A 9,915-nucleotide genomic window follows, 5' to 3' on the forward strand; every position below is an offset into this window, starting at 1 on the left:
TGCTTAAAAAGCGCCTTATAGTCTTATACAATAGACCATTTTAAAGATAATTGACTTCACTTTCTACCAAATGTACCATTTTATATATAGTCCGTCCACTATAACTTTTCCTATGCGGTACGATTCATTTTCAGTAGTAATAACCCAAGGACATTGATAATTGATCGAAAAAATTTTATAACAGATTTCGAAAGCTTGTTGCTTGGAAACAGACCGACGCCGTAGGCGGGGGTCTGTTGCCTGTAAGCAACAAGCTTGAGAAAGTTGTTAAAAAATTTTTGAGCATTTATCAATGTTCGAGGGTTATCCGGATAGAAAATTTTTTGCTGGTTATGAAAAAAAATACAGAGCAGAAACAATTTATTTAAATGTGCAATTAACAAAGGAACGACTTTAATGAAGATCCAGACATGTTAGTTTCTATAACTGATGAAGATGTATTTCCACTACGCATGCTGTTAATAATTTTATTATGATGTTCTTCGTCAATGCTCAAGTACGGTTTTATTGAGTTGGGATTGTTATGCAAATTCATATTTTCTATCATTGCAAAAGTCCATAAACGCTTTCCATACAAATTTTTTACTGTAAACAGTATTCTTTGGTATATTTGATTCGATAATTTCATTAATATTCTCATCAGTATTACAACCAAATCGTGACATTTTGAAATATTGAATATTTGAAATGTCAAAATCGAAATGAAACGAAATGTAGGTATCCATAGCTACATGATTGAGTGAAAACAGCCCATGGGATCTGTTTTCAGTATAATGTTGGTTTTATTGGTTGTATTCAATCAGATGACCACAAATTAATTGATTTCATTGGATTTCTAATTGAGCAAAAAATTTTCAATCAAATTAAGTCAAAACGTGGGTGCTCAAAAAGTCAGAAACAGACCTTATAGAAAGATGGGAGAAAAAAATGCAAAGAGCAATATATGGAGGTGTGAAAATAGAAGGTCAGTGGAGAAGAAGAACCAATAAAGAATTGGAAGAACTATATCAAGAGCCAACGATTACGACGACGATCACAGAGAATACGATACTTGGGGCACATAGAGAGAATGGGAAGTAAACGAATGCCAAAAATGGTACTCTCACGAAGACCAATACAAAAGAGGAGGAAAGGCAGACCAAGGAAAGCATGGAAGGACAGTGTATATGAAGACTTGAAGAAAAGTAACATTGAGAGATGGAAAGACCTAGCATTGGACAGAAAGAGATGGAGAGATGTGGTGAAGGAGGGTATAAAAAGACTGAAGTGTATTTAAATAAAATTTATAAGTTTTATAAATTATGTAAGTTATATTAATTTATTTATTATATTATTTATGTAATCAGAAATGTAAACATTTTAGCCCTAGGCCTACAAGGCCTGTTGCGCTTAATAAATAAATAGAAAGTGAAACTTACGCCGATGTGTGTAGTATATATTATACAGTATACAAAATGTATATACACATCGACGTTCGTTTTAGTTTATGTTTTGACTTAATTTGATTGAAAATACATCGTAATGCATGGGAAAAGTTATAGACGGACTATACCTAGAGATGCGTAGAAAAAAGTTACAGAACAATTTTGCGAAATAATGGGGAAAATGGCCCAAAAATACTGTGAGTGGCGAACTTTGAAAAATCCTATTTTGGAAATTATAAATCCAAGAAACTTTTACTAAACTTTATTTTAACCCATTGCCAGTCTAACCGATTTTTGGTGCGCGCGCTCGTACGTCTTTAACGCGGTGGGGATATACAATATACAGGCTCCGACGGTTGAAATTTTGAACTGTGGCAGTATTGTGAGTAATAGACGAGAGATAGTAAGCACAAAAATCACGTGCATTATATGTGATACGCAAAGCAATTTTCTAATTGTTTCTTTCTCATACGATGTGAGTATCATATGTGATTCACGTTACTTAAAATTAGTATGTACTTGTTTTTTTATTAGGTTATTAATTTATTCTATTTTTAGCTTATAAAAATGAATCCGGCACACTTTTATGGCCATAGTAGTAACAAAAGAAGCTACGAGTCTGATGAAGAGAGTGAAAGCCATAATCCAGAAAATTTTAGTGATTCAAGTGACGAGTATGTGCCTTCTGAATGTTCAATTGATTCTTCATCAACAAGTTCATCTTCCGAAGAAGACATTTCCAGATGCAAATATAAATGCAGTAAATCCAATTGATATATTCCAACAATTTTTTGATGACGAAATCATCAATTTGATGGTTACTGAAACAAATTGGTATGCGCTGCAATACATGGCAACACATACACTAAGAAGGTCCTCTAGAATGAAAAAATGGGTCGATGCAACATCATGCGAGATGAAAAAATTTTTAGGTGTTCTGCTTGTAACTGGACTTATCCAATACCCTAACATAGAAGATTATTGGCGACGAGACAGTCTATTTTACCATCCAATGTTTCACCAAATTGGAATGAGCTACAACAGATTCTCGTTGATACTGAAAAACTGGCACGTTTGTGATAATTTAACAGCTCAACCTAACAATAGACTGTACAAAATAGATGCTTTCATCAAGTTGTTTATTTTAAAAATTCAAGAGATCTATACCCCCGGGGAAGAAATAAGTGTCGATGAAACTATGATTTCCCACCGAGGAAGACTACTATTTCGGCAGTATAATCCTGGTAAGTCTCATAAATATGGAATAAAATTATTTAAGTTATGCGAGATGTCAGGATATATATGGAATTTCTCCATATACTGCGGACAGGGTACGTCTAAAATATTACCTGGATTAGACCACCCCGGATCTGTTGTTGTTTCTTTATCTGAGCCATTACTTGACGAAGGTCGCACTCTTGTAGCAGAGAACTGTACAGCAGTATTTCATTAGCCACTTTTTTAAAAAATAGAAATACAGAATACTGTGGAACAATGAGGGTTAATCGAAGTGGTATCCCAAATGACGTCAAAACAGAGAAACTAAACAAAGGACAAATTATAGGTACAATTAATACTAACGGAATTCGACTATTCAATTATCAAGATAAGAAAACAATTTATATGGTTTCAACCTTCCATGGATCTGACATGAAGGAAACTGAGAGAAGAAATCGCAAAGGTGAAATAATTAGAAAACCTACTTCAGTTTTAGACTATAATAGGATTAAAGGTGGTATAGACTTTTCAGATCAAATGATTTCTTACTATAGTCCTGCTCGTAAAAGCGTCTAATGGTATAGGAAAGTCCTTTTCGAATGTATTAGTATTGCAGTTGTTAATAGCGGGGTTTTATATAAAAAATTTTATAGTACTAAACCAATGCCACTAGCTCCATTTGCCAAATGTTTGGCGGAATCTTTACTTGGAATCGATGCCAAGCAGAAAATAGAAAAGCCCATTCGAAAAGTTCATGAACTAACAAATATTGCACGCAAAGAAAATGGCAAACTTCAACGCAGGCGGTGTAATGGATATTATAAAAAAATAAGTCTAGAACACAATCGTAAAAGGGCCCTGAAAGAAGCAAAACAAGTATCTACGGACTGTAGGATTTGCGAGAAACCATTCTGCCTACCATGTTTCAATGAAAATCACGAAAAATAATTTGAATTTTTGCTTTATATTTTTTAGTCTTAGAAATATATTTAAGTTTTCTTTGTGTCGCAAAATTTGCAATTTATATACATTTTTTAACCAATAAATAATCTAGAAATCGTTTTTTATTTTCTTTTCAATAGTAGTATAAAATAGCAGCACAGATTATAAATACTTTTGTTTTCATGAGGTAATATGGAGATCGAGTTTCCTCTCTCAAACTTAACCTGTACAGCCAATATCATAATAATATACTTGGTCGTAAATATACTTTTAAATGACACGATTAGCAGTGCCGAATGAATATATCTCATGCGCTTTGAAGAAATATTTCATTATAAATATACTATTCCCTGAGCATCACATATAATGCACAGACGTTTCAAAAATAATCCCCGAGTATCACATGTAATGCACAGGACAGGGAAAGGGTAAAAAAGGAAGAATGGATGTTAGCTTTCGCTAAAGCAATGCCTATACCAATTTCTCCGTGGAAAAAGTTATGGCGCAAAAAACCAAATTGCTGTCTTCGTGTTTATTTTTCTTGCTTTTCTTTTGAATATTTTTTGTAAAAAAACATATTTTTGACTTTAAAATGTGATATTTAGATATTAAATTTAACCTGGAACAATTTTCCTGTAGACGAGTTTGTACCAAAAGTGCATAGAACTCACCCTAATTCACCCTGTGCCTAGGGACTAATTCACCCCTTTCTTAAAAACGCACCCATTTAAATGGTAGCACTCCGCGGTTTTTTCAAATCTAGAGGTCCATTGACCATATAAGACAATAAAATCACGTTAACGTTGTAGTTCCTTTTAGCTCTCTTATTTTGAGCATAATCAATAGCCTATTATAGTTATTTTCACCCATTTTGGTTTATTTTTATAAATATTTATTTACTAATAATGAAATTGTTTTCTATTACTTCCATTTAGCGAGCTTATGAGAATTACGCCAAAATATTGATCTTAGATAATGTCAAATATTACCACTGTTGCCAAAGTTTCGCAGAACTTCCGAAAAAGGGTATGAATGATACTATCTCCCGAAGTTATATTGATGACGCGCTACTGTAGGCTCTTAAAAAATGCAAGTAATTAAACGAAATATAGACTAACCTTTTAATGAAAATAGAGTCCTGGTTAAATTTGTGGTTTGTATTATCGCACTATTTATGGGAAGTTAATATGTCTTTTAAGGAACTGATATAAAATCTTACTAACTATTTTTATTGCAAAAGGCTAAAATAGCATTTTAATCCCTTTGTAGTTTTGTTTGTCAAACATTAGCTGCATATTTTGAAGTTCATTGTTATAACCAAAAAACAGACTTTTCATGATGAACTATGTATTCTATGATCTAAACTAAGAAAGGAGGATTACCGAGATAATATTTTTATAATAATACAAAGTCATTATTTTTAAGATAGTCTGATAAGTATTAAAAAAACGAAGTTGGATGCTGAAAAATATATATTCCTTGGTTTTCTTATATTTTCCAAAAGAAGTTACTCTTTTATGAGTAAAAGGTATGAATAATTAGAAAGTGATATTATGTTTACATACGTATTGCGTAGCTAATATGATGCGTAACTATATCATCATTCATCATTATCATCAATTTAAGCCCTCTTTATTTTAAATATCGATATCTTGGCCAAAAGTTCTTCTAAACTCAAAATGTTCCTTTTGAGGTCTTCTATCATTAATGTTAATTAAATTATAAATGTTTATTGCTCTTTGCTTAAAACCCTTATAAACAAATTGATGTCCTTTTTTAAGAAAGTTGTGACTTCAAACGGGTATAACGTTAATACTAATAAAGTTGAAGTAATTTATAAAGCTTTATTTGGAAGTCTATGAAATAAGCTTTAAAATGTGGTTTAAAATGTGAAATTTGATATTGCAAATTGCAATTTGCATTAGGCAATAATTTTAAAATATATTTAGTTCTATTTATTGGATTTAAGTTTGGTAAACGCTGTTTCCTTTGTTTTTTATTAAGGAAAAAATTTTATTTGAAAAAAAAATATTTTTTTTTAGACTATGCGCTAGAACCTTATAAACAATTAAATTATTTATAACAATTTTTTGACCACTCGCATCGAAATTCACCCCCGAAATTCATAATCGAATCAGCAGCAAAAATCTATAAGAAATTGTCGAGTTTGCCCACTTATCTCCAGATTCTAATTATTGTTGCGTCAAGATATATCTTACATTCTTTTTAAATTAACACAAATTATGTGTTGCAAATGGTCTTGTATTTTTAAATAAAACATTTCAATAATTAAATTGTTTACAACAAATATCTGTCATTTCTGACGATCCTTCTCCTGATCCCAATCGGGGATTTTGGCAGTTACTCGAGCGCGTCAGAAAATCACATGGGGGAAACCTTGTGCCATGCAAATGTACACCAACCATATAATATTGCCAGCCCGTAAAAAGTCTATCGTTAACAAAACTCGAAAACGTCAACTTACGACAAGGTATGTTAGTACATGAACAACTGCAGGATATAGATCCTCGATACAGAATGCTTATACATAATATTTATAAGAAAGCTACCATGAAAATGCAAATAGATCAGAAAACCAAAGCTATGCCAATCAACAGAGAAGTGCGCCAGGGAGACGTTATTTCACCAAAGCTGTTCAAACTGGGACTTGAAGACTTGTACAAAGACTTTAGCTGAGTAGATAAAGGAATAAATGTTAATAGAAGAAAACTGAGTCATTTGAGATATGCTGACGACATTGTAATATTCGCTACAAGTTTCGAAAGATTACAGACCATGATGACGCAACTATGTGTTCCAAGCTTCGGAAAAAGTAGGTCTTAAGCTGAACTTGGAAAAAACAAAAGTAATTACGAATACACCAAACATTACAAAAATAACGTTGAATGACATAGATTAAGAAACAGTAAGCGAATACATCTACCTGGGACAGATAATGAAAGTTAACAAAGAAAATCAAACGGCCGAAATTACCAGAAGAATAAGGTTAGCGTGAGCAGGATTTGAAAAACTGAGTTGGATCTTGAAAAACACTAAAATAGAACAATACTTGAGAACCAGAATTTACTATCAGTGTATCCTCCCTATACTTACAGGGTGCGCCAAACCTCTGGTCTTCTTTGATTACGGCTAAACTATGAGATATACAAAAAAATGTTTATAACAAAACTAATGTGTATCAAAGAGGTCTATAATTTAAAATTATTTTCAATTATACAGGGTAAGTCAGAACGACGGTATGAACCAAAGTTTTATTTTTTTAAATGGAACACCCTATATATTAAATCATTTTTGAATATATTATTTAAAAATATGAAAAATTTGTATAAGGTCTTATAGGCCTAAAGTTAATAATTTTCAAAACATTTACATTTTTATTGAGAAAACTGGTAATATTTATAGGTTTGTGGATTATGTTTCCAAGGAAATAAAAATTTAGGTGATAGGTCAAAGTTTTTAAAATATAGTGTTATTTTTAAATAATTTAATATTTTTTACTTTTAGCCATAAAATATACAGTGTGATCACTATTTGCAAATACAAAATTTTCTCATTTTTTTTAAATGGGACACCCTGTATATTAGTTTTGCGTTTTGTAGTAAATATTACAACCTTTCTTTTGGTATAAGGTTGTATGTACCTAGCATGTTTCGTTTTGTAGATACTTTAAAAAAACTATAGATTTTACGTTTTTGCGGATTTTTTATTTAAAAATTTTTTTGCAAAAAAAATAATTATAATCTGGTTTTAGAAACATACACTAAAATATAAAATATGAAAATAAAAACGTAATTAAAGATTAAAATAAATCGTATGCTAGTACAATTCAATTGAATTTAATAACTTTAACTTATTTTACAAAAAATATTTTACCTTATTAATGAATACATAAATTAGTTACTAAATTAAATAAACAACCAAATTTTAAATCAATCGTAGTAATTCTTCTACAGCAGCAACTTTCCTGTACCAAATTAATTGTGAGTTATATTGTATTTACGAGTAAGATCAGTTAATAACTTTTTAATTTACCTACAGGGGTTCCGTCGCTGGCTATATATTAGAAGATACGTATAATTAGATCGATCGTCTAAAAATCAAGTTTTTGTTGGTAAAAAGTGAATTTTAAAACTTATAAACAACAATTAATAAAACTTAATTAATAGTTAAATGGTTTAAAATATTTACATAGTGAAAATTCATAATATTTTATTGTGGAAGTGTAAATTTAGTTTATTAACCTACAAACAAGTAAGACGCGTGGTGACAGAATTTAATAAGGTACTCAAAATAACAATAACGTAAACATAGGCGTAACAATTCAAGGTAAGAATATTCCATATTTTATTATTAAAAATAGATTTTGGATCCTCTGGACGGTTGGATGGTTAAAGTATTGGATTATAATAGTATAAATATTCTTTAAACCATAATAAATAAAGTAAGCCTAAAATCAACTTAAAAATCAATTTAAAAATAAAATATTTGATTTAAAATCTAAACAAACTACATTTAACCACTCAAGGAAAGGCGGTTCCTCCGCAGGGTCGACTTGGGATAAACCTTTATCGGTGAGTGGTCGTGTAGGGAAAGGTAAAAACAAATACATCGTCATGGAAAAAATAATGGAAGAAATAATAGAAAAACTTAATAAAATGGAAGAGAGAGAGATTAGGGTAGAAAATAAAATAGATGCTATATCAATCGAACTCAATAAGCTAAAATTAGAAAATGAACTGATCAAAAAGGAAAACCTGGAAATCAAAGAGGAGATGAAATCGCAAGAAAGAAGAATCGAGGCTCTAGAAAAAGAAGTAAGAAAGAAAAACATTGTGATACATGGTGTAGACGAAACAACAAATGAAAATAGAGCAATCCTAAAAAATAAATTCAAAGAAATAACTAATAAAATGAACATTTCAATAGACGAAAACGAGGAGATACAAGATATCTATAGAGTAGGAAACCAAAATAATAAAAGCAGGCCTATAAAAATAGAACTTAAACATGTGTCGAAAAAAATAGAGATACTAAGCCAAACACGCAGACTCAAGGGCAGCAAAATATTCATTACGGAAGACTACTCAAAAGAATACCAACAGAAAAGGAAATTTCTAATCCACCAACTGAAATTGGCTAGAGATAAAGGTTACAGAGCGTTCCTAAACTATAACGGGCTCAAAATAGATGGAGAAATATATACCCCGGAGCAGTTGGGCTACAAAAATGATAACAATGGAGAAATTCAACCTGAAAATGGAGCAGAGGAACAAAAAACAAAGGGGAGAAAAGCGAGTGAAAGATCCCCAGGAAACGAAATACAGCAAATACCAAAATCAATAAGAACAGCAGAAGGGGGAGCATATAACTCAAAAAACTGAAAACACAGGCACCAAAAACTGCAAAGATACTAGTAAAAAAGACAACGCAAATGGAAAAGGACAACGAAAATAATGGAAAGGAAACAACAATAATAGGTACTTGGAATATCACAAGTCTTTATGGTAAAGAATTCGAATTGACAGAGGAAATGAAAACATACGGCATTGACATCCTAGGCCTGAGTGAAACGAAGAAGAAGGGAAGAGGAAATATGAGATGTGGCGATGGTTACAAGCTCTTCTACTCAGGTGTACAAGAAATGGAAAGAGCAAAAGAGGGAGTCGGTTTTATAATCACGGATGATCTGAGTGGGAGAGTTGTAAAATACCAAGCAATAAACTCTAGAATAATTACCGTAAGTATAAAACTAGACGAGTTAGTTAGCATAATACAAATATATGCACCAGTCGAGGGCACAGAAGAACAGAAAATGTCTCAATTCTATAGCGAACTCCAAACAGCTTTAGACGAAGTGAGAGAAGATACTGAGAACATAATTATTATGGGAGACTGGAATGCTAGAGTTGGAAATGACATCAACAAGGGACTTGGAAGCCTTGGGCGGTATGGAGAAAAAGCTGAGAACAGAAATGGGAAGAAGATGATACAATTTTGTGTAAATAACGACTTAAAAATTGGAAATACATTCTGGTATCAAAATATGGAGGACAGATACACTTTTGAAGCCCAGGAAAGAAATGCCAAAAGTCTAATAGATTACATCGTGATTCCTGCAGAAATGAATATTATCAAAAATATAAAAACAGAAAAATTTGCAGAACTTAATACTCAACACAAGCTACTCGTAGCCGAAATGAATACAAAGAAAAAGCAATATATAGTCGATAAGTCATACACTAAGATAAATATTAAGAAGCTGAAAACAGAGAAAGAGAAAAGTGACTATAAACAAGAAATATATGAGGAA

At 31.5% G+C, this 9,915-nt stretch overlaps 1 protein-coding gene across 1 annotated transcript in view; it reads right to left on the reverse strand.

Moving 5' to 3' along the window:
• The window catches only part of LOC126882813 (facilitated trehalose transporter Tret1-like), a 47,292-nt gene extending 42,379 nt beyond the window's left edge, over window positions 1-4,913 (reverse strand). The window contains exon 1 of the mRNA XM_050647897.1: window positions 4,703-4,913. The gene's annotated coding sequence lies outside the window, so the exon portion shown is untranslated. The remainder of the gene's footprint in view (window positions 1-4,702) is intronic.
• Between the last annotated feature and the right edge of the window lie 5,002 nt (window positions 4,914-9,915).

Source organism: Diabrotica virgifera, chromosome 3 (genome assembly GCF_917563875.1).
Source record: "Diabrotica virgifera virgifera chromosome 3, PGI_DIABVI_V3a".
Classification (NCBI taxonomy): domain Eukaryota; kingdom Metazoa; phylum Arthropoda; class Insecta; order Coleoptera; family Chrysomelidae; genus Diabrotica; species Diabrotica virgifera.